This window comes from Festucalex cinctus, chromosome 17 (assembly GCF_051991245.1).
Source record: "Festucalex cinctus isolate MCC-2025b chromosome 17, RoL_Fcin_1.0, whole genome shotgun sequence".
Lineage (NCBI taxonomy): Eukaryota > Metazoa > Chordata > Actinopteri > Syngnathiformes > Syngnathidae > Festucalex > Festucalex cinctus.
Window position 1 is genome coordinate 6,904,812 of NC_135427.1, and position 22,953 is coordinate 6,927,764.

At 40.7% G+C, this 22,953-nt stretch overlaps 2 protein-coding genes across 2 annotated transcripts in view; both read left to right on the forward strand.

The window, feature by feature from the left end:
* The window catches only part of snx29 (sorting nexin 29), a 187,499-nt gene that overhangs the window by 107,080 nt on the left and 57,466 nt on the right, over positions 1-22,953 (forward strand). The window lies entirely within an intron of this gene.
* Positions 1-22,953, forward strand: part of ercc4 (excision repair cross-complementation group 4) — a 221,266-nt gene that overhangs the window by 107,066 nt on the left and 91,247 nt on the right. The window lies entirely within an intron of this gene.

Sequence of the window (22,953 nt, forward strand, 5' to 3'; positions counted from 1 at the left end):
AAAAAAAAAGTGCGTGAGGTCCAGTACTTGTTCAAATCATATTCCAAATGTAGCAGCGCACTGGGTCTGATGCACATCCATGAACTCGAAGGGTCTCTAATTGAATACCTAATTGTACTTTTCAAGAAGTTCCTGTTTGAACAAAAGGGCCAGATCGCTCTTGGTAATTTGTTTGCCTACCGGAGCGGAGAAAATGTGCCGTACGTCATGCTGCAGCCAATTCAATGGCTGGATTAGTGTTTGAGTAACGTCGGCTAGTTCTGATTTAGGTGTGTGCGTGTGTGGGTTAAGATGGTGGATGGCAGTGTGGGTGGGGTATGATTGGTGTGTGTGTGTGTGTGGGTGATACCGGCGGTGGCAGGGGCTGGCTGTCTAAAATAAAACAACGGTGTCTGAAAGAAGGGGGGGGATAAAAAAAAAAAAAAAAAAAAAGGTAGCACTCACTCTTCACTGGAAGAGTGAAGAATTTCTTCCATTTCTGCTTATGTGGCGGGATGCAAACAAGACGGATTTGGTTCGAATTAGTCGAGGATTACGCATCTATTTGAGCATCTTTTGTCCAATCAAATGTGTAAAGTGTGCAGCATACTTGGTGGAAAAAAAAAAAAAAATCAAACAAGAAAAAGTGGAGAAGCAAACAGCTTCCGCAGAGATAATGCAGACAAATGTGTTCATCATTTTTGATTGCACTGTTAAAAAAAAAAAAACCCAAAAAACATAGTATATTTTCAATGCGGCTCCGGCAATGTTTGAAGCGCTCAGAGCACCTGTTTTGCATCCTTCAACCCCCTCTTTGAGGGGTTGGTTTCCATGGAAACAAGGACCGGGAAATTGTTGGTATCCCTCCGTTCTACAAAGAAAAATGTGCAATGGTCATAGAAATAACTTGAAATCGACACAAGTAACAATGAACCGAAATGAACCAGTGAAAATGTGGCATTGCTATTTTTATAGTGCAACGAGACTTCATCTGTTGCCTGTTTTTCAACAACCATTATTTATTCATTTCCACATTTTGCTTGCTTACATATTGTTGACGTTGTGTCCTTGAGAAACTCCCTCAAAACTTTCTCCCCGTCTCTCCCCTCCGTTGACCACATCCTCACCGTTTGTCTCCCTCTTCCGCCGTCATTTTTTCCCACTCGCGTCTCCCACTCATGACGACGACTGTCTTGCCCACTGACGAATCGGTCCGCCCGCCACGGATCAAAGCGCTGAGATCCAAGTCGCAATCGCGGTCATTTGTCCACCTTGTCAGTGCGAGCGCCCCCACCAAATCCTCCCACTTTGCCGCTCTCCTCTGACGCCCTTCATGACAAACAGTCGGAAAGCAAGACTCTTTGACCGTTTTCACATTTCGCAATCCCGTTCGGCTCTTTTACTGGATTTTGACTGATTTTGCAAGGCTCACAGAATATTGTGTTCAATTGCTATAAAAGCAATTGTATTCCGTTTATGGCGGAATATGTCGTGATTTTACTAAATCGTTATTAACTCATTTGCTCCCAATAATGTGTAAATACGTTTTTTTTTATGTTGTAAGTGTCCCAAAGACGTATTTATACGTTTTTTGTTTTTTATTATGCTAGAGCATACAGAAGGCTTTGATGCAGCCTCTCAACTGCAAAGAACGGTTGCAGAAATGGTAGTTATTACACAAACGGCCAGCAGGTGGCAGCAGAGCAAAGGAGATCAACCAGGGCCATCTAGAAAAAAAGCTTGTTTTGTGGGAGCATGAATTTGACCAAACTTTTTGGTTAATTCAATAACCCAATTGAACAGGGTCAAACAGGAACTGACCCAACTTTTTGAGTTACTTAAGCCAAAAAGATGGGTCAAATTAAATTAATAACCCACAAAGGAACCCATTTTTTGGGGTTGTTTTGTGGGTTATTCATCTGAGCCAACTTTTTAGGGTAAATGGAATCACCTCAAAAGCTGGGTTTGTTCCTTTTTGGGTTATTTTTGACCCAATTGTTTTTTTAAAAAGGAATGGATGCTTTCAATTATTTGCTATCTATATAAATATCATATCGGCCATTTTGAATGACTTTGTATGTAACTGACTAAAACCATTACATTTTCTAAATTTGGATAATGAATGTATTACTAATTATAATAATTCAATTTAATATCTATTCACAGCTTGAGGAGAAAATGAGTCTCTCTTAATCAGATAATGTCTTCATTCGCCGTTATGTGTGAATATGTGCATGATTGTCATGAGAAGTGCGACGAGGACTCTTGTCTGAAAAGTGTTGAATCTGTCAAGGTTGGTTCAAAAAGTGTTTTGAAACATTCTTGCTCGAGTCGTGAAGTGCTTCACGGCTGGCGTGCAGCCACAAATGAATATTTATTCTTTTCGACCATTTGACCTTAGCAAGCTCGATCGCAATCTTCTCTCGGATATCATTCATTCATTCATATTCATTTTTTTTTTGTACATTTGAAATTCGTGAGAGCAGTCCTGGAACTTTTCTGACAGTATGCATTGCCATAATGGGGCTTTTTGCACTTTATCCGGTGCAGCGGCGCACAGCCTGTTTTGGATGAGACGAGCAGTGTCCACTCAGGTGGACAAGCCCGCTATTTGGTCGCGGGACGGCGGTCGTGCAAGTTGTGACGATTCGATAAATGACGGCGGCGAACGTGCTCAGTGGTTTGGAAAGTTGTGGAATTTCAGAGGCGCACGGTGGCGATGGCTGCGACTGGAAGGCTGCTGGTCGGGCTGTCGTCCCTCGTCAGGTGTGCCAAACGGAGCGGAACCAGCCGGGTTTTTGAGCCTGGATCAGCACAGCTTGGCGATATGCTGATGTAACCTGCTGCCACTTCTACCAGTGCGAGACGGCCTATTGGAGGGATTGTGGATGCGAAGGAAAGCGAGTAGGCAAGCAGAAAGAAATCCAGGAGAAGCTTGGACCAAACAATTTGTTGACATTTTTTTGGTATATCATTATTTGTTTGTCTTGCAGGAATGTTCTTTATATTTACTCGCCGGGTAACTCGTGTCGGCCAAACGAAAACCCTGCGAGGGTCTGCATCACTGATTTTATAGTTGCAGGAAAGACACGTATTACAAATTTCAGGTTGAATTGTGACTTAATTTGCCCGATTAGAGATTATTTGGTATCCGGGTCATGGCACCAATCAAAATGTTTCGCCTGGTTCTTTTGTCTTTAACTCATTCACTCCCAACCATTTTCACATTTCGCAATCCCGTTCGCTGCCGGCTGTTTTACTGGATTTTGACTGATTTTGCAAGGCCCACAGAATATTGTGTTCTATTGCTATAAAAGCATGGAACCTACCAAAAGAAAGATTAAAGTCTCTTCTTTCATCAGGAAAAAAAAGTGTGTTTCTATCTGTTTCCGTTTTGCAACAATTAGCATTAGAAGAGAGCTAAGTTTCATCAGTTTTCACAAATCTATTGAAAATTGTTAGTAATTTAGCTTTTTTTTTTTCTAGATGGCCCTGGTTGATCTCCTTTGCTCTGCTGCCACCTGCTGGCCGTTTGTGTAATAACTACCATTTCTGCAACCGTTCTTTGCAGCTGAGAGGCTGCATCAAAGCCTTCAGTATGCTCTAGCATAAAAAACAAACAAACGTATAAATACGTCTTTGGGACACTTAGAACATTAAAAAAAAAACGTATTTACACGTTATTGGGAGCAAATGAGTTAAAGGCCCAGTCTGCCGGTTTCACTCCGGAAAAGGCACTTTTTCAATACAGGATTTAACCAAACAAACTACTTCTCAATTTACGGATGTGGGTTTCTCTTAATTTCTAGTGGCGCTTTTGTCTTGTGTTGCAGCTTTGACTAGCCCATGTGACAATGTGTGACCCGATGATCTGAACTGGTTATCAACGAGATACTGTATGTGTGTCAGAGTGCAGATAGATGTAGAAATGATAAAAACGGGAGAAATGATCAGTTCAGTTTCCATAATCAGCCTCTCCTCAAACTTGTCTGCCTTAAAAAGAAAAAAACAGTCTGAAATTGTTTTATTGAAGCTTTTTGGATTGATTCAAGGAGGGGAAAAAAAACTTGTGGAAATGCCACGTAACCATCAGGGGTCAAACGCTGCTCTGTTTATTCATACAGGGCACGTCATTATATAACAGATGCAGGTGTTCAAACGAACAAATTTACCCAAACATTGCCAATGTTGGTTTTTAACCAACACGGTTTGGTTTGGTTTGTTTTGTTTTGTTTTCCTCTCAAGCTATGTGGCAAATAGACCGTTTTGTACTATTAATGTGCAATTTGAATCTCCTCTACTCATCCTCGAAAAGACCTTCAAAACACAATCCATTGCTTTTAACAAGACGATGATTTCTGAACGTGCACATCATGTAATCATCTCGGATAAGCCGCCCGACCTGCTTTTGTCAGCTCTGTAAACAAATTCCAAACAACTTTCTTGCATTCTGATTGGCTGTGAGCATCCATAAGCGAGAGTTTTCACATTCATGTGGATAAGACAGAAGTCCCACATCGTGTGTAGATTTAACCTTGCCGCTTGTATTTCCAACTTAGCGCTAACTCGAGAGAGAGTTTTCCGTCATAGCTTTGGCAATTCGATGGCTCCCAACAGTAAAAAAAAAGAAGAAGAAAAAGAGCCAACGAGAGGGAAAAATCCGAAAAATCTTGACAGAAGTTTTCTTTCTGCCAGAACTTTCTTTGTCCAGCTCTTGAATTATTGAAAAGGAGAACTTGGGTATTGCTGCACTTTTTTTTTTTTTTTCGGGGGAGAAACAGACAACTGATGTGTGTGTATTTGTTTAGTTTTTTTCTCCGAATTGCCACAAGCTGGGTAGAAGTGCCCGGAGCTTTAGCATCCAAATGAAGGTAGCAGATCTCGCCTCAACCAAACTTGGCTTGTCTTTAAAATCAACACTTTTCTATTCTCACCAGCTCATTAAGAAGACGAGAGATGTAAATATTAGGTGGTGTTGATGGTCCCGTCACAGTTTGTTGAAATGGGCCAGCCATTAGTAAGAGCTGTATTTTGGTTGAGTGTAGGTTGGCTGTGTTGCTGCCCCTGACAGGGCAGAGCAACGCTGGTGCAAATAACGGATATTAAAGCAACACCTTTTGTCGCAATTTTACACGATCGAAATGATTTGGATTGCACACTGAATTGTTATGCGAATCGAATCTCCGTCATCGCCGAGACGATTCCAGATGACCTATTTGATGCTGCTTTTGCACTGGCCCGAATCGTTTTGTTTGAGCCTGTTGTTGTTGGGGTGTTTTTTCCCCCCACCTACTGTGGCAATATGTGACAAAACATCCTGTATTGAATGCTGTGGTTGGAACAGTGCATGCTAACGCCAGCAGTGGCAAACAAGAGTTTGTCGTAAGCGTTTGCTCTAAGGAGGTTCATCATCTTATGAGCACGGAAAGCTGCAGTGTCGGAGGCAAAAACGCTAAACAAAATAACCTTTTTCTTAAAATCATCAAAGTCAGGGCCAGTGTTGGGAATGTTGCTTTACAAAAGTAATTAGTTATAGTTACTTGCTCAAAAAAGTAACTGAGTTAGTAATTGAATTACGTCGTAATAAAAGTAACTCGTTACCAGGCAAATTAACTATTTTCACTACTCTTTAAAAATTGTTTTGTGCCAAATAATTTGCAGTATTTAATTAATTAATTAATTTATTTATTTATTTTTATTTTATATACAAAGAATCCAAGTTATGTCCAGGCTAGAAAGGAATTTTCATTGATTTTTGTGAATATTTATGTCTCCGTTTTTACTTCCTTGTTGGCTACTGTGGCAGCACTTCCAAATATGGGTATGCTGGAAAATGGTCATCTTACGGTTTGGGGGTGGACTTAAGAGATGTGGACCCAAATTTAGGAGACTGATGAGACAGGAAATGAGCAACCAAGTGAGTTATTGATAAGTGGGCAGGAAAACCATGAATTCAACTTGACAGAGCTGGACGTGACATGACTTGACTTGACTTGACTTGACAGAACTCGACGTGACTTGATTTAACGTGGCTTGACGTGGCTTGACGTGGCTTGTCGTGACTTGACGTGACTTGACGTGACGTGACGTGACGTGACTTGACAGAACTCGACGTGACGTGATTTAACGTGGCTTGACGTGACTTGACATGACTTGACGTGACTTGACTTGCAAAGCTTACCAGTCGAGACACCCAGCATGACCCATGTAACACCAGCAAGGTAGCGCCGCTACCAAGTTAAGAGAATGACAGCAAGAGTTAGGACGACTCACTACATCATCAGTTCATCCGTTTAGTAAATGACAACAAAGTACTTGTGACATTTTAAGCCACCTCGTGCGCGTGTGAGCACTTAATGATGCACTTTTTTTTATTTTTATTTTTTTATGAAGGAATGTGTAGAAAGTTGGCCGTGCCTCTTGATTTATTCATTGGGGACTGAAGCCGTACAATAAATATGGAAATAACTTCCTGGCCTTTTCAGACCACAGTTCAGGGGATCGCTCGACCAGAATATGAATTTGGATCCGGCGGGTGTTGATGTCTTGTTTGAAAAGTGGGAACATGATAGCTCGTTAGAAGGTTCTCTCCACGCGGAAACGAGCGGGAATTAATTATTTGCCGCGTTCCGTTTCACATACATGCACAGAATTTACGGGTATTTATTTAGCCACACGATTACAATTTTATATGTAGTGTGAAGATATTCAATTGATCATTTTTCTTTTCTATTTCTTTCTGCGTATCCAGCTGTTTTTAGCACTACTGATTGATGCTTTCTGTTTAGCCCCCGCCTCCACACTGGCGTACCTCAGGGTTAGGTTGTAGGGCCATTCATGTTTTCTTTCTATTGCAAATCCCTTGACCATGTCAACTTTCACACATTATTCAAATTGCTAATAACAGATTTTTTTTTAACTTCCTCTCCTTTTAAATCTTTGACTATCATACAATTGTTATTGCCTACAACAGCTGATAAAAAAAACAACTAAACACTTCCTCTGAATAAAATTTTAATATCATAGTCCATTCTTGGGTCAAACTGTTGCTATCGTAAAACATTATTTTATGTAACATTTTAGCAATCAATGGTGTGAAAGTACAGCAAAATAACACGTATTTATCGAAGTATTAGGGTTTAAAAAAAAAAAAAAAAAAGCCAAAGTAAAAATTAAACATTCACATAATAAAGGGCTTAATCGACAAAACATTTTAAAAGAGTGGGTACTTATGTATTGAAAGAGAAAAACATTCAACTACTATTTGCTAGTTTTCTGGGAAGAAAAGTTTTGATTCATGTAAGTGAGCATTTGCATATTAGAATTGTTTGGCCTTGATGGAAGTTGTGTACTAAAAAAGGCCGTACAAGTTTTTCAAGGACATTGTGATAGTTTTATGCAAAAATGTATTTGCTAGTCATGAGGAGCACCTTTTTGCCCAAACATTTTGGCCTTGTCATGTCAGAGAAAATAATTCTGGTGGCATCTCCGGGGTACAAGTAATGTTTAGTGAAGACCACAAAGAGAAAAAATATCAACTGGGGTTGTGAAGTTTTACAAAAAAAAAAAAAGTGTTGTCCGTCGATGTTTACCTTACGAGGGAACACTTGATAAAGTGGCTCAGAAAATGGCTGAATGGATGGAAAACCAGTTTTGCATTCTCTTCTTTTATGTATTTATGCAACAGTGTTATTTTTCTTCATTTAAAAAAAAAACAACAAAAAATGTTGTTTTTGAGATAGCAATTTGTCATGTAAGTGACATATCACACGCCGCCGTGTCGTATACTAACAGTGAGATTTTCGTGTCCGCGCTCCAGCGAGATCCCCGCATAACCTCAGCAAACTTTTTCCCTCTCGTCAAGTCATCTTTCAAAAAGCTTTGAAGCATTTCCATCTGTGTCTTATTCTTCTCATGAATCATGTCGCATCACGGCACGTCTCTTCCACCATCTCGCGTTTATCTTCCTTAGCTACACGTGGTCGTCTCATGTTCCCGTAGCCTGCCGAGGATCGCGTCTCGTGCTTTCTTCTCCCCGCACATGTCTGTGAATGAATTCACTCTTACGACACAAACCTCAGGCAAGTACACGCCCACTTTCCTCTTGTCTTGCCTCAGATGTAATCGAAAAATTAATTCTGGGTGTAATAATGCCAATCCATTAAATTAGGGTCAAAAGTATTTTTGTTTTTATTTTGTTTCGCTAATGAAATTGTTTTTTAAATTTTAGTTTGAGGGTTTTTTTTTGTTTTTTTTTGGTAAATTTTTGTGAACTAAAATAACCTTGAAAGCCAATCACAAGGACAGTGTGACCGTGTGAAATGCTTCATATTATTGACGGAGCCAGGATACATTTGACGGCTGCTTTTTCTTCCAGATGAAGTATTTTTAATCATTTTCATGCATTTAAAAACAAAAGTCACGACCTCGATTTGAAAATGTATCAAGTAAAAAAGTACCAATACTCAAAGAAGAATTTAACACTTTTTTTTCTTTTTTTTACACCCTATTTCTTATTTTTTATGAGACACTATTCTGTATCACCAAACTTCAAATCAAATGTTTTTTTTTTTAAATGTTCTTTTCATACAGCACGAAGTTGTCCATGTATTTTTTCTTTTTCTTTTATGTATCAATCAGATTTTTTGGCCAAGTATGTCAAATCTGTCACAACCTGTCTGAGAAACGTGGAAAAATAACAATGACCAAGCCTGGTGGTTCGTTAGGTAACGCGCCTAAAAAGGAGCAAACAAGGCTCAGTCTCTTTAAAAGGGGGGCACAGTAAGAACTCGAACAAATTCATATCGTAAAACAAATACAACAAATTTTCAAAAACTTGCGCTTATAGAAGGGGAGGGGTTGAATAATGTGTGACAAATGATCCGCCAGCCCCTCCCCATTTAATATAATTTAAGAGATTTTTGTTTGGAGACCACCTTTTTCTCCAGAAGTCAAACCTGTTTCTCTATTCTTCTTCTTATGTCGTCATACTGCTTCGAATCTTCTTTTCCAAAATCACTACAATGACTTGACCTCGGTCTAGCGCCATCACACAAACACGCAACGCGTTATTCTATATCTTAATCTCGTCATCAAGCAACGGTTGCGCACAAATTCCCCCTTTCATCCCTCCGATCAAAGCTGCCATCGGTGACGAAAAGAGCGCCGACGGATTTCTGCGGCCGAGTTGCGGCGACACGTCTCGGCCCCGGCCGTTGCGCCGCATTTCATCATGCGCGCGTGCCTCGCCGGCGTCGGTTGCAGTCGACGGGCAGATAGATCTTTAAGCGGGCCCCAGTGGGAATTGTTGACCGATTGGTCGCGGGTAGCTGTCAATGAAGTGAGCGTGACGGGCAGCTCCGTCAATTGACGGGCAATGGGGAGCCCTTGTTGGGATGGTTTTATTTTATTTTATTTTGAACTATGCATACATACATTTTACTGTGAAGGGCCAAGCATTTAAATTGGTCTCTCCAGCAGAGTGATGCTTTTTTAAATTTTGTGTCTGCGGCCAAATTTCTAAAGCCCTCTCTCAAGATTGTATTGTTGCTGTCTTTTGAACTTCTGTGTTCCTTGGCTCTGAATGTCAAGCCCATAATTACTTTGGCCGGGATCAGTTTCTCCTCTATTGTTAGCAACGTTGATATTGACAGCACCAAGGAGAAATAAAACCGCAAACTAGCATGTGGCGGTTCCTCAGCTATGTCAAAACAACCATGAAAACACAGACAAACATGCTAATAGCAACTTTAGCAAAGCATGCTAGCATCAAAACATCAAAACAGCTACATCAAAAGAAGCATGAAAACGCAGTCAAACATGCTAATAGCAACTATAACAAAGCATGCTAGCATCAAAACAGCTACATCAAAACAAGCACGAAAATGCAGTCAAACGTGCTAATAGCAACTATAGCAAAGCATGCTAGCATCAAAACATCAAAACAGCTACATCAAAACAAGCACGAAAACGCAGTCAAACATGCTAATAGTAACTATAGCAAAGCATGCTAGCATCAAAACATCAAAACAGCTACATCAAAACAAGCACGAAAACGCAGTCAAACATGCTAATAGCAACTTTAGCAAAGCATGCTAGCATGCTAATAGCAACTATAGCAAAACATGCTAGCATCAAAACATCAAAACAGCTACATCAAAAGAAGCACGAAAACGCAGTCAAACATGCTAATAGCAACTATAACAAAGCATGCTAGCATCAAAACAGCTACATCAAAACAAGCATGAAAATGCAGTCAAACGTGCTAATAGCGACTATAGCAAAGCATGCTAGCATCAAAACATCAAAACGGTTACATCAAAACAAGCACGAAAACGCAGTCAAACATGCTAATAGCAACTATAGCAAAGCATGCTAGCATCAAAACATCAAAACATCAAAACAACTACATCAAAACAAGCACGAAAACGCAGTCAAACATGCTAATAGCAACTTTAGCAAAGCATGCTAGCATGCTAATAGCAACTATAGCAAAACATGCTAGCATCAAAACATCAAAACAGCTACATCAAAAGAAGCACGAAAACGCAGTCAAACATGCTAATAGCAACTATAACAAAGCATGCTAGCATCAAAACAGCTACATCAAAACAAGCATGAAAATGCAGTCAAACGTGCTAATAGCGACTATAGCAAAGCATGCTAGCATCAAAACAGTTACATCAAAACCAAGCACGAAAACGCAGTCAAACATGCTAAAAGCAACTTTAGCAAAGCATGCTAGCATCAAAACATCAAAACAGTTACATCAAAACAAGCATGAAAATGCAGTCAAACGTGCTAATAGCGACTATAGCAAAGCATGCTAGCATCAAAACATCAAAACAGTTACATCAAAACAAGCACGAAAATGCAAACATGCTAATAGCAACTTTAGCAAAGCATGCTAGCATCAAAACAGCTACATCAAAACAAGCACGAAAACACAGTCAAACATTTCTATCTGGAAATACTGGACAAATATTTTATCAGAATGATGACTTGACATGAATGAGAGGTTATTATATGCGGTAGTTATCTCGTTTTCAAGTGGAATTTCAGAGCACTACGGTTAATTATCATCACAGCACCGTGTCTAAATAAAGGTTTAATGAACCTTAAAGATGATGCATCGCAATTTCATTTAATTTGCATCACCTATTTATGTTAGTACTTAGAGTTAATGGTGCTTGTTTGGATTTTTCAATCAGAAGTTACATTGTGTGTTTTTTTTGCTTATTTCTCCTTTAATTAAAAGCTACATTGAAGTCTGTGCTAAAGAAACGAGGTAAAACGAGATAATCCTCTCCTGTTGTGTCCGTGCATTTGATTTTGCAGTCTGCATTAGCACATGCGCACACTTGGCAGGAATTTACAACATCCCCTGCAAGTCTGTCAGTAGGTGGTTTAGCAGACCCGTGACGACACGAAACAAATGCTTTCGCCTCCTTTTTTTTTTTTTTTTTTTTCCATTTTTTTCGCCGCAGCCGGAGATTTACAAAAAAATGACGCCGACATATTTTGCTGTGTTTCCAGCAGCTGAGAAACGGGGCTTTTGCCATTAATCAAAGCGTTATCATGCGTGCAGTTTTAGCACCCTCTGGTGGCTAGTTTATAAATTTTTATTAGGGATGTTTTGGCCTTCTATGTTTAAAATCAATGCTAATTGTCAGATGAAGGGGAACCTAATTTGCTTGTGAAGCGATCAATATGTGCTTGCATTAGCAAATAAGTGCCTCAATATTGTTATTAGAGATTATTGGTGGTTTATATGCATTGCTGGTATGTACAAAAGCACAATATTGTTTTGTTTTTTTAGTATGAGCTCTTTTTTTTTCAATATTGTAATCTTTTTTAAATACCCCCCCCCCCAACATCGTGATAAGTATAATAAGTACAATTAGTAACCCATTGGAATGCATTCAGGATTTGGTGGTTAATGGTAAACGTACAGTATATGAGAATACATATTTGGTGGCGCTCGTAAATAGTAAATGTATAATCCATAATCCAGATGAATTAGTACATTAAGGGTCCGTCCGAACAGAGATAAGAAATCTATCGAAATTGAGAATGCAGACTGCGTGGAGCCATCTTAAAACACATTCACTGCCAGCCCAGCAAAAAAAATGCATCATTTGGCGTCTTTTTCCGTCAATGGCAGTGAAAGAGTTAAGACACAAAATAGTGGATTATCTCTTCGATTCAGGAAATGGTCGCTCGATTCCAGCAGTAAAAAGTCATCTGGCTCAAGTGCGGGATCGATAAGAATCCCAACACGTCACGCTGCCTCATCCATACCGCAACAGGTTTAATATTCGACTTTTCTCATGAGCGGACCGATTTGAGAATGACGAATCTTAATCGGAAGTTCCATTTGAGCGCGCGCGTGATAGAAAGAGGACGAGCAAGAGACCCATCTGCATTATTATGACAGCGTTCCAATCGAAAATGGCTTGAGCCAACCTAAAATCATAAGTATGTGTGTGTTGCCATGGCGACAGATGTGTGTGTGTGTGTGTGTGTCACGGAGCAGAAGCAGAAACGATCCACGCGTTACTGCAGTCCGCATCTTTACATTCCCAAACCGACTCGCTCGTGTCGATCGATTGTCAACGTTTCCGTAAACGGTACATAAAAATCATCATTAGCTATTCAGTCCAGACACAAAGGCGGAATCATCAAATCTATTTTTAGGTTTTGGCCATTTGCTGCAAAATATTACCAGCACGACAACCTCCGTGTGTATCGGGTAGAACAAATGTAGCGTATTCGCGCACATAATTGGATCATACGACAAAAAAGTGTGCACGCGCACGTGTACGACGTCGGCCGTTCTTTTGTTTGTCCCTCATTAAAGTTGATAACGCCGTACTCATTAAAAGTTACGCTGTCATCGTCTTTTTCTTGCTGTGTGGCCTTTCTTGTTCCGAACTGGCTAAAAGTCAACCTGTGTGCTCGCGTCTGCGGAGATAACGTCAGGACAGATGCTGTCGAGACGCCATCAAGCCTGATAGCAGTCGTCGCTCGTTCCCAAACGTCAAACCGGAAGTGTTGAAGCGGCGGAAATTGACAGTCTGACAAGGAAAACAAAATCACTTCCAGTTACCTAAAGAAGATAATCCTGCGTTGGTCCCACAGTGTGAGAAGTCACAACGACAGAATGCAGGAGCTACTCGGTGTTCGGAATATTCCTTAGAGGTACACTGTAAATTAAAAAAAAAAAAAAAAAAAGGTAATTTTGCGGCAACTGGGGTGTCAGAAAATATTGTAAAATGACATAAAATTACGTTCTTGTAAAAACAAAAAATAAATAAATAAATAAATGGTAATTTTCTGTCAACTGGGTGCCAGAAAATACTGTAAAATTACAAAAAAATATGTTCTCGTAAAAAAAAACAAAAAAAAACAAACAAAAAAAACGGTAATTTTGTGGCAACTGGGGTGCCAGAAAATACTGTAAAATTACAAAAAATTGTGTTCTCGTAAAAAAAAAAAAACGGTAATTTTGTGGCAACTGGGGTGCCAGAAAATACTGTAAAATTACATAAAATTACGTTCCCGTTTAAAAAAAACAAAAAAAAAACGGTAATTTTCTGCAGGTGCCAGAAGATACTGTAAAATTACATAAAATTACGTTCTTGTAAAAAACAAAACAAAAAAAAACAGGAATTTTCTGGCAACCAACTGTCTCCATTGCAAGTGGATCGTAACTGTAGGAATGACGTTTTAGTGGCATGTTATGGAGCTGGTTCTCAACTTGTGGGTCTGGACCCAAATGTGGGACCCCTTGTGGGTGTGAACTAGCAGTAAAAATTTTTTTTTTGTTTTTTGTTTTTTTTAACTGATATTCAGCAGAACCTTTGGGTTTTTGTTTTTGTGCAATTTCTGTCACACTCTAAGATGCAACAAGATGGCACCAAATCTCTGGCTAAAATTCATATCGCCAATTATACACATTTTGAGGCTAATTACTTGCAGTTTTCCCGTCATGTGGATTGTATCGTACATTCACATATTTGCAAACGTTGTTTTTTTTTCTATTTATAAAAGTGGGTCATGACTTGAAAACGAACGCAAAAGTAGACCTTTTTGCTAAAAGCGAAAATGAACAAGGCCTGCCTTAGTTGAGTGAAAGTTTGAGTAAGATTGGTGAGCGCCGCTGTCGAACGCTGACAAGAAACCTCCGCAGACCGAGTCCAAATCCGATTATGTTCTCCCGCTGCTTCTCAGGGACTACAACTAGCAAACTCCAAGACATTAACAGCAGTTTTGCTCCTCCAAATTCAAAGCATAGAAGTGCCAGAGAACGACTTTCGGCGACCATTTCGCCTGCGGACGGTCGCAAAGAAAGACGCGCGCGCTCTCCGAATGAGACGCAAATACCACATAACCCTTTTTTTTTTTTTTTTTTTGTGATGGCTCTTGTTGCAATCCCCAAAGTCTAATTTCAAATCACACCACAGCGACCCGGTTTCATATTAAGGGCGAGCATATGGAGGCAGCGGGAGCGGAATGAGGCCTCTCATTATCACTGGATCTTGACTGCACTTTTACCCCGGCTACCGACAAAAGCTCATTAAAAGCGGCCAACAATGAAAGCGCGGTTCCCGCCCCCTTTATGCCGAACCAGAACACAAACATTCCTCTGTCGGATTTCTTCCTTTGCTTGTTGCTGCTGTCATGGCGGGAGCTCATTTTTTAATATGTCGCTCCGGCACTTGCGGGCTCTGCAAGGAACATCTGATATAAGGCGCACCTTCAATGAATGACATATTTTCAAACTTTTTTCATGTATAAGGCGCTACAGTAGAGGCTGGGGTTACGTTATGCATCCAATAGATGGTGCTGCGCTAAAGGGAATGTCAACAAAACAGTCAAATAGGTCAGTCAAACTTTATGAATCGATTACAAACCAGCTTTCTGACAACTCCCAAAATGAATAAACAGCCGTTTTATTATTTTCTCTGAGGTCAAGTATTAGCATTAGCTAGCGATCCAAGATGGCGGGATCTTCTGCGCATGCGCATCACCGATCGTGCAGGGTCACCGATAGCGTCTTGACAGCGAGACCTGTTGCGGCCCAATATTGATCCATATATAAGGCGCACTGGATTATAAGACGCATGGTCAGCTTTTGGAAAAAATTGAAGGCTTTTAGGTGCGCCTTATAGTGCGGAAAATACGGTAATTAAAGAAATTCAAAATGATGCCAAGAATGTGCCAGTACTCCCAACCTGCATTTGGTGTGTGTTACTTTTTTTTTTTTTTTTTTTTTTTTTTATTCTTAGCTGATTGAAATAATAAGCGCACTAAGAGGAAGCCAATTTGATGTTAGCTGGAGGTTATTTTCTGTGTAACTGCCTCCATCCAGCCACAGCCATATTGATTCGACACAGTGATCCGTCTTTGTAGCGGAGCCTAAACAGGCAGCTGGAGACCCTGCTGAGCAAATAGAAATCACCCCCCGACACCCCCCCCCCCCCACCAACATCCCCTTCCCTCCTGGAAAGCAGATTTGATGCAAATAGAATAGAAAATCATTGGATGTTACTTTTTGGGTCAGATGCGACCAAATTTTGACATTTGACCAAAATACAAATTCTTTACAATGCAAACCCTCGTTTGCAGGTTTGCGTCCGCCGATCCGGGTCAGTGCAAACGGTCCTTCTCAGTATGTATATTTTTTTTCGAGGCTTCACGCCGTAAAGCACAAAAATGTGAACGCTCTCGCCAAAAGTTGGAAATCTGTCAATGATGGCCCGATGACAAATGCTGGAGTGGCTTAACTGAGGCTAGATTTTTTTTTTTTTTTTTTTTTTTTTTTGTGTTTGTGCGCGTGCGTGTAAATACGTGTGAATTTATACTCATTAATTCACCTAAAACCTTAATAAAAATCCCATTACCCTTCACCTTAACCCCTTCTTCAGAAGTCTCGTCAGAGTCAGGAGACCAGAGGAAAGGTCAAAGAAAAGAAAGATAAATCAAAGTAAAATCCAGCACCAACTAAACACTCCCTGCCATCCACATGGTTACAAAATCAGAGTCTTACGCCAGCCCCAGAAACCTCTAAATTCCCACAAATTAAGGTGATCTCAAGAGACCAGAGGAAAAACTAAAGAGAGGGAGGAGGGAAGGATAGATGAGGCAGCGTGAGATCCACATGACACCTTCTTGTGATTGGCTGTGACTTTGTGGCAGTTAGGCAGACGCAATCCTGGCATCGATCCATCTTGTTTTTTTGCATGTGCAAAGCTTCATGACCTAAAACCGCGTCTATGGATGGAAAAACGGATGAAAGAGTCCTTATCTTACGTTTCCGCTGCTCATGAATGTGCAAACTTGTGTTTGTTTGTATTTACATTTGAGGAGTTTAAGCAAAGCGATATCGCCCCCCCCAGGCGTCCCTCTCCCACCTATCCCCTAATCTCTGCCGACTCCCGAGTGAGATAACGGAGCTTACTGACATTTAAATATCCCGACTCCTCGCCTGGAATATCAATTAGGGCCGAGGCGACGCGCTTCGCTTAGCTTTTAGCTTTCTCCCGCCGCTGCGCTCGTCACTCCGGCGGCCCGATTTGTGTCGCACTTCGTGTGACCCGAGGTTTCGTCGGGTTAAGGGCTCGAAGTGATCCGTTATTGTTGTTCTCAATGAGCGATACCTTGTCGTTCGTTCCACTTCCATCTCCAAGCTTTGAAAACGAGTTGCGACTCTCGCAAAGAGTAGAATGTAACGATAAATTTCCTTTTGCTTTGAGTAACGAGCAGTGTGGGGAAAAAGCGAAGGCTTGCATAAAATCTGCATACGTCAACGAAATGTAACCGACGAGCTCGCCGCCATTAAAGCCATTCATCCTCTCTTTGTCAAGTCACCCTGTCAACTCGCCCGTTCTCCGGGCCTGGCAAGAAAGTCAAATTATTACATTATTCATTATATTTATTATGGTGTAGATTGAACCGCGATGGAGCCACTTTGTGTTTTTTTTTTTTTTTTTTTTTTCCATCTCGCACACACCGAGACGCTCTCTCATATGCTAATCCCGAGAAAGAAACACTTGAACGGAAGTTATTCTTCCCCTGCTGGATTTATGCAGTCAATTCAAACACAGTGGGAATTAGCGAAGCCCCGCAGCAAAGCAGTTCAAAAGTTATCAAAATGACGACAATATATGTTTGGAAATTTGGGACTCGGGAACCTTTTGGACTTGGTTTTGAGCATCGTAACAGCAATGGAGACAGGTGGGGGGGCAAAAAAGGACAAAGGTGTAAGTGAGAAAGAGGTTTACTTTGCCACCTGGAGACAAACATTCGGCAACTCCTCTTAACTCTTTCACTGCCATTGACGGAAAAAGGCGTCAAATGATGCATTTTTTTTTTTGCTGTCTGGCAATGAATGTGTTAGACGAGGGCAGTGGCCCGGCAGTTATATTTGTCCAGGTTTGTAACGCAGAGGAAGCCGTTTGCCTCAAGTTTCCGAGAAAGTATCATCGTAAGCGAGACTGGCCTCTGCATTTGCTTGGTCGCGGATGAGAGACGAACAGAGAAATTTGACCTAAGCTCGAGCACACAAAAAAAAAAAAAAGGATGAAACAAACACACGACAAAAGTACAAAAACATTTTTTGTCAAAAAAAAAATAAAAAATTACTAATAGGCTCTTTCCAACAACTCCACTACTACCTGAACTTATGCTGCATTCGAGGATGGTCGGAAGTCGGACATATCCGAGTTAGTTTTTCCCAGTTCCGACCTGAAAGCGTTCGGGGGCGAACGTAAACAACCAAAATGGCGGATAGTGATAAATAGTTTTTTATTTTGGTCCTCAAAATTCATTTTGAACTCTAGAAAACTTAGCTTTTTGCAATTTATGCTTCATTTATAGTTTTAATCTTATTTCTTCAGCATTCCATACAGTTAAGTAGTTGACCGTGTAATTTCATGCAGGGAGATGGCGGCATACTGTCACGTAAATTGCGTTACGTGAAGTTGTGTCAAATATTTATGAATGAAGAAAGCTATCTAGTTTTATACTCGAGTAAATTATGTTTTACCATTCAAGGTCTGTGTTCTTGTTGTCCGTCGGTGAAGTCGGGGTCCTTCCCCCCCCCCCCCCCCCCAACTTTGCAAGTGGAATTGCCGAGTTCAAGGGGGCGTTCCCGTACGCACTTCCTGGTTTGAACTCTGAAAAGTACGACTTCCGACCTTCCTTGAATGCAACATAAGTTCATGAAGGACTTGAGCTGTACCCATCCAAATATCTCTCTTTCGCACTTTCTTTCTTTCTTTCTTTCTTTCTTTCTTTCTTTCTTTCTTTCTTTTTCTTTCCTTCTTTCTTTCTTTCTTTCTTTCTTTCTTTCTTTCTTTCTTTCTTTCTTTCTTTCTTTCTTTACTATTCCTCCCTCTCTCTCTCTCTCTCTCTCTCTCTCTCTATCTCTTTCTTTCTCTCTCTCTCTCTCTCACTATTTCTCTCTCTCTCTCTCGTTCTCTCTCACTATTTCTGTCTTTCTTTCTCTCTCTTTCTCTCTCACTATTTCTCTCTCTCTCTCTCGTTCTCTCTCTCTCTCTCTCTCACTATTTCTCTCGCTCTCTCTCTCTCACTCTTTCTGTCTTTCTTTCTCTCTCTCTCTCTCTCACTATTTCTCTCTCTCTCTCTTTCTCTCTCTCACTATTTCTCTCTCTCTCACGCTGTCAAGTTTTCAGGTTTATTCGCCTGCACCCATTTTAACTACGGCCAAATGAGGTTTCTCGTCGGTTTTTAGAAATGAAAACTCTCGCCAGGCATCCACAGCAATCACGAGCCGTCACATTTACCAGTCCCGCCCACCTGTTGTCCTGTGAGGCCATAATAAAATCTGAGCGTCGTCATGGAACAGATTGCGCTTATTTGTCTGTGCTGCGCGTTACTTTTGTTTCATGTGTGAATATGTTGCAATGGAGCCTCTGAATGTGCTCAGTATGTTTATTTGCGATGACTTTGCTTCCAGCTGAAATTTCCCCACACGACAGTCGACCGGCGTACAAACAAGGCAGCTACAGACAGAATAACAAAGCATGAACTCAAATCTTTTGTGTTTCATGCAATTCACCAAGCAGCTCCTCATGTTGTTGTTTTTTTTCCCCTCCTCATCCATCCTTCCTTCCTTCCTGTTCTCACATTCCTTTTCACTCCTCACCAAGTCACCTCTCCCTCATCCATCCATCCATCCTCCCCTCCCTCGCCCTCCTATCGACAGTAGTTGCCTTGGTAACAATACAAAGAGATTTTCTTCGCAGCGCTGTCACCGTGGCAACGGTTGGCTTTCCTCCAGGCGTTTTTTGGAAGTGCGCCGCCCTTCAGTCCACTCCGGGCCGCTTGTTGCGAGCCGCCGCGCGATCAAGGCCGTCCGTTAGGCGGATGTCACTCTTTTAAGTACTGCGGCTTCACAAACGGATGCAGACACTCCACCCGGATTGGTCCGTAGTTCTCGAACGGCATCTCAAACTCAAAAGCTACGTTGCTTTGTTTCAAGCTTGGCTGCGGTGGTTATCAAAGAGTCGGCTGGCGCGCTTTTGTCGTTTTGTTTTCTCTTTGCTGTTTCACTCTGCACAAACCAATTCAAACTCACTGATGCAATTTGAGGGGGGGGAAAAAAAAAAAAAAACACCGCTCGGAGTCAAACGTCTGCATTAGACGGTGTTATTTTTCATATCTTCCCACGCTTTCTGATGATTTTCATCTGCTATTCTGCTTGAGTATTTTTATTTTTATTTTTTGGTGATGAAGTAAATGTCATGATGGTGTTTAGGAGATAAGGGTCTCAGACCCCATTAAGAGATCCCATAATTGCTTGTCACACCCCTGCTGGTGGAACACTGATATTGTGGAGAGATCACAGCGGCAACATGGGATGTGACATTTTCATTTATGATGACAGCGTGTGAAATTCACGTCAGTTAGTGGGATTGTATTTTGTCTTTTGGCAGGCTTCTGCAAAGCTTTGGATTTTGTGGGTATGAAAGGCAACAAATTGGCACCATTTCATTCTTTTCTATGTGATTTTGCGTGTACGCATGTAGTAGTTCCACGACTTGCTAGCAAAGTTTTTGCTCCTGCCGATTTGCGTCATCTTGAGCCCAAAGTCGCACTGACTTTTTTTTTTTTTTTTTTTTTACCACAAAATACTTTTCTCTTCCATCTTCATCAAGTGACCTTTTCCACAGATCTGCCTTGTTACTCAGCAGCAGGTGGCCGACTGTTGACTGACCGCAGATGATGAAGGCCACGTTATTTGGATCAGGAGGCATCGCCGAGCGTCATATTCCGTCACAACGTCACGTTGCTCCTTTCCTGATATTTTGTTTGGCTTTTCACTACATGAAGTCAAACACGGTCCAGTGAGCACGTTTGTTCCACTCTGTTCACGAAGTCTCCATCCATTGTGACAGAGGATGCAACCAACATTGTGAAGTGTAATATTTGTCAGTGATTCAGATTCGTACGAGCATGAGAGAGTGAAGCTGGAGCGATTCCAATAGCTTCTTCCTTCTTGCCATTAACTCATTCACTGCCAATGACGACTATAGACGTCAAAAATCCAAGCAAACAGCCAGTGCAAATTTTGACAAGAAATTTGAATTTAGTTTTAGTTATTCATTGTTTTCATTCATAGTTTTTAATCCCCATTGTTATTAATAACAACAATGACAACAATTTCATTGCTAAGTGCTACCATCGTGCATAGTGATCGGTCTTGGTCTTACTGAGACCACAAACTGGGTCTCAACCTCCAGAAGTCAATTTAGTCGACTAAAATTGCTCCTTATTTTTGTCGACTAAAGGTTGGAGTAAAACTCAAATACAATCAGGTGACTAAGTTATGACTAAGGCTTTAATTATATTTAGTCAGAAGACTATAACTAAAACTAAATTGACATTTCTTTTTTTTTAATTAAAATTAAAATTTAATTTTATTTTATTTTATTTATTTTTTCAAAATTAACACTGGCTATTTGCTTGGATTTTTGACGTCTATAGTTGTCAATGGCAGTGAATGAGTTAAGTCTCGAAACAGGTGAAAATGTTTGCCAGTTTTATTATTTATTATCATACTGCTGGAGACAAATTCCTTGTGTGTTTTTTTTTTTGCATACTTAAACTGAGAGAGAGAGTTAATATGGGTTTGAAAGAGAGAGAGAGAGAACCTGTGAGAGTCCGTGGATGCTGTCAGAATGCGTGCTGGGCATGCTGGTACAGTGAGAATAAAAAGCTGACAGAGATACAGAACGTGCTTGGTCCTTCTAAAATGAGTTTGGCCCCCAGCGACTCATTTCCTGCCCGAGAGGACAAAAGGAGACGTGCTGATGAACCATCTGGCCCATCCAGGTGGATCTCGGCTTTAGTTTCTGCGTTTTGCATGTCCGTGTGTTTATCCGTCTGCGTGTACAAGTCTTATTATGTTAGCCTTCACTCTTCTTGCCCCAAGGCGCTTTCCCGAGCCCTGAAGGCAACACACTTCCCTCATACATATCAGCCTGTTCAGCGGGATGCATTCAAGCTTGTTTTGTCGTTGGCCTTCACTCCTCTGCGAACAGGCGTCCCCCAACCACTGAGTCATGCCATGGAGAAAGCACTTCATACATGGCAATTTTATTTTATTTTTTAATGGTCTGGTAAAGTAGCATGTATAACATTAATTCCTCTCATAATTGTGATAAAATTAGTGCTGTCAAACTTTTAGTCTGATTAATCACGCTTTTTAATTTTGATTAATCACGATTCATCAGCTAAATTACCCGCGTATTGGCGTAATATAAAATAAATACAAAATACCGTAATATTTTGACATGAGCGCATTTTATTATCTGAATGTCATTTGCAAAGATTGATTAAATGCATGTACGCGATTGCATGCATGATGTTTTGCTCAAAACGTAACAGCATCATATCAATTGGGTGCAATTCAACAATTACTAATTAATTAAATGCAAATTACTTTTGTTTAATCTAAAGTCCCGTCGGGGTGTTTTTTTTAAAGCGGAATTTACCACCGAGCACACCAACCGGAGTTACCCCGCTCATTTTGGAACAACAGGCGTAGGAAATGTCGTGCATTGACCTCATCACTCACCTGCACCGCCTTCAATGTAACCATCCGCGGTTACGTTCAAGGCTCAAGTGCGGTCAAAAAAAAATAAAAAATAGTGGGATTAATATGCGTTAATACGTGATTAATGCGACATTTTTCTGTTATTAATTAATCTATTAACGCTTTAACTTTGACAGCCCTCGATAAAATATTCATATTTTTCTTTTGCTTTTATTTCCGGCGCATGGGAGAACGTGAGCTAGTGTACGCGCTGTGGATGACGGTTGCGCGATGACGTCACTTTACGTGCGCGAGCCTCGGCAGTCGGCACTCTCGTTCCGGTGTCGGTACCATATGTGTTCGGCCTGCCATATCTATTCGGGGTCCTTTGCGTCTGCTCGGCGCTTGCCGATGACGTCAGTACAGCAAGCGAGCAGTGTCAAATGTGTTCACGTTTGGTTTGGTTTCCTAATTTTCCTGTTCACGTATCACAATACATCACAAATAACAGTCGTAATGATTATACGAACACATTAGCACGTCAACTGACAATATTTCGTCCCATCGCAGTAAATTGATTTGAGTAAATATTAGTTTTCCTTCCTGCATTTATGTGCTATTTGACCTCCATTCTTTTATATTTATCTTATCTAATGTATTTTTTCAATCTATTTAATTAGTTATTCAATCTTAAAGTATCCTGCTTTTATACTTAGGTTTATTTACGGTTTTGCAATCTCAGCCCATACATTTTGTTATTTAAATGACATCTTTAATATTTTCTTGCCAATGTCTCCTCAGAGGTGACACTGCACTATGAAGTGCGGAGGGTCGTGCGTATTGCAGAAAATAATTACGATGATGATGATAATGAAATGATGCAATTATTGCCTGAGATGTGACATTTCCTC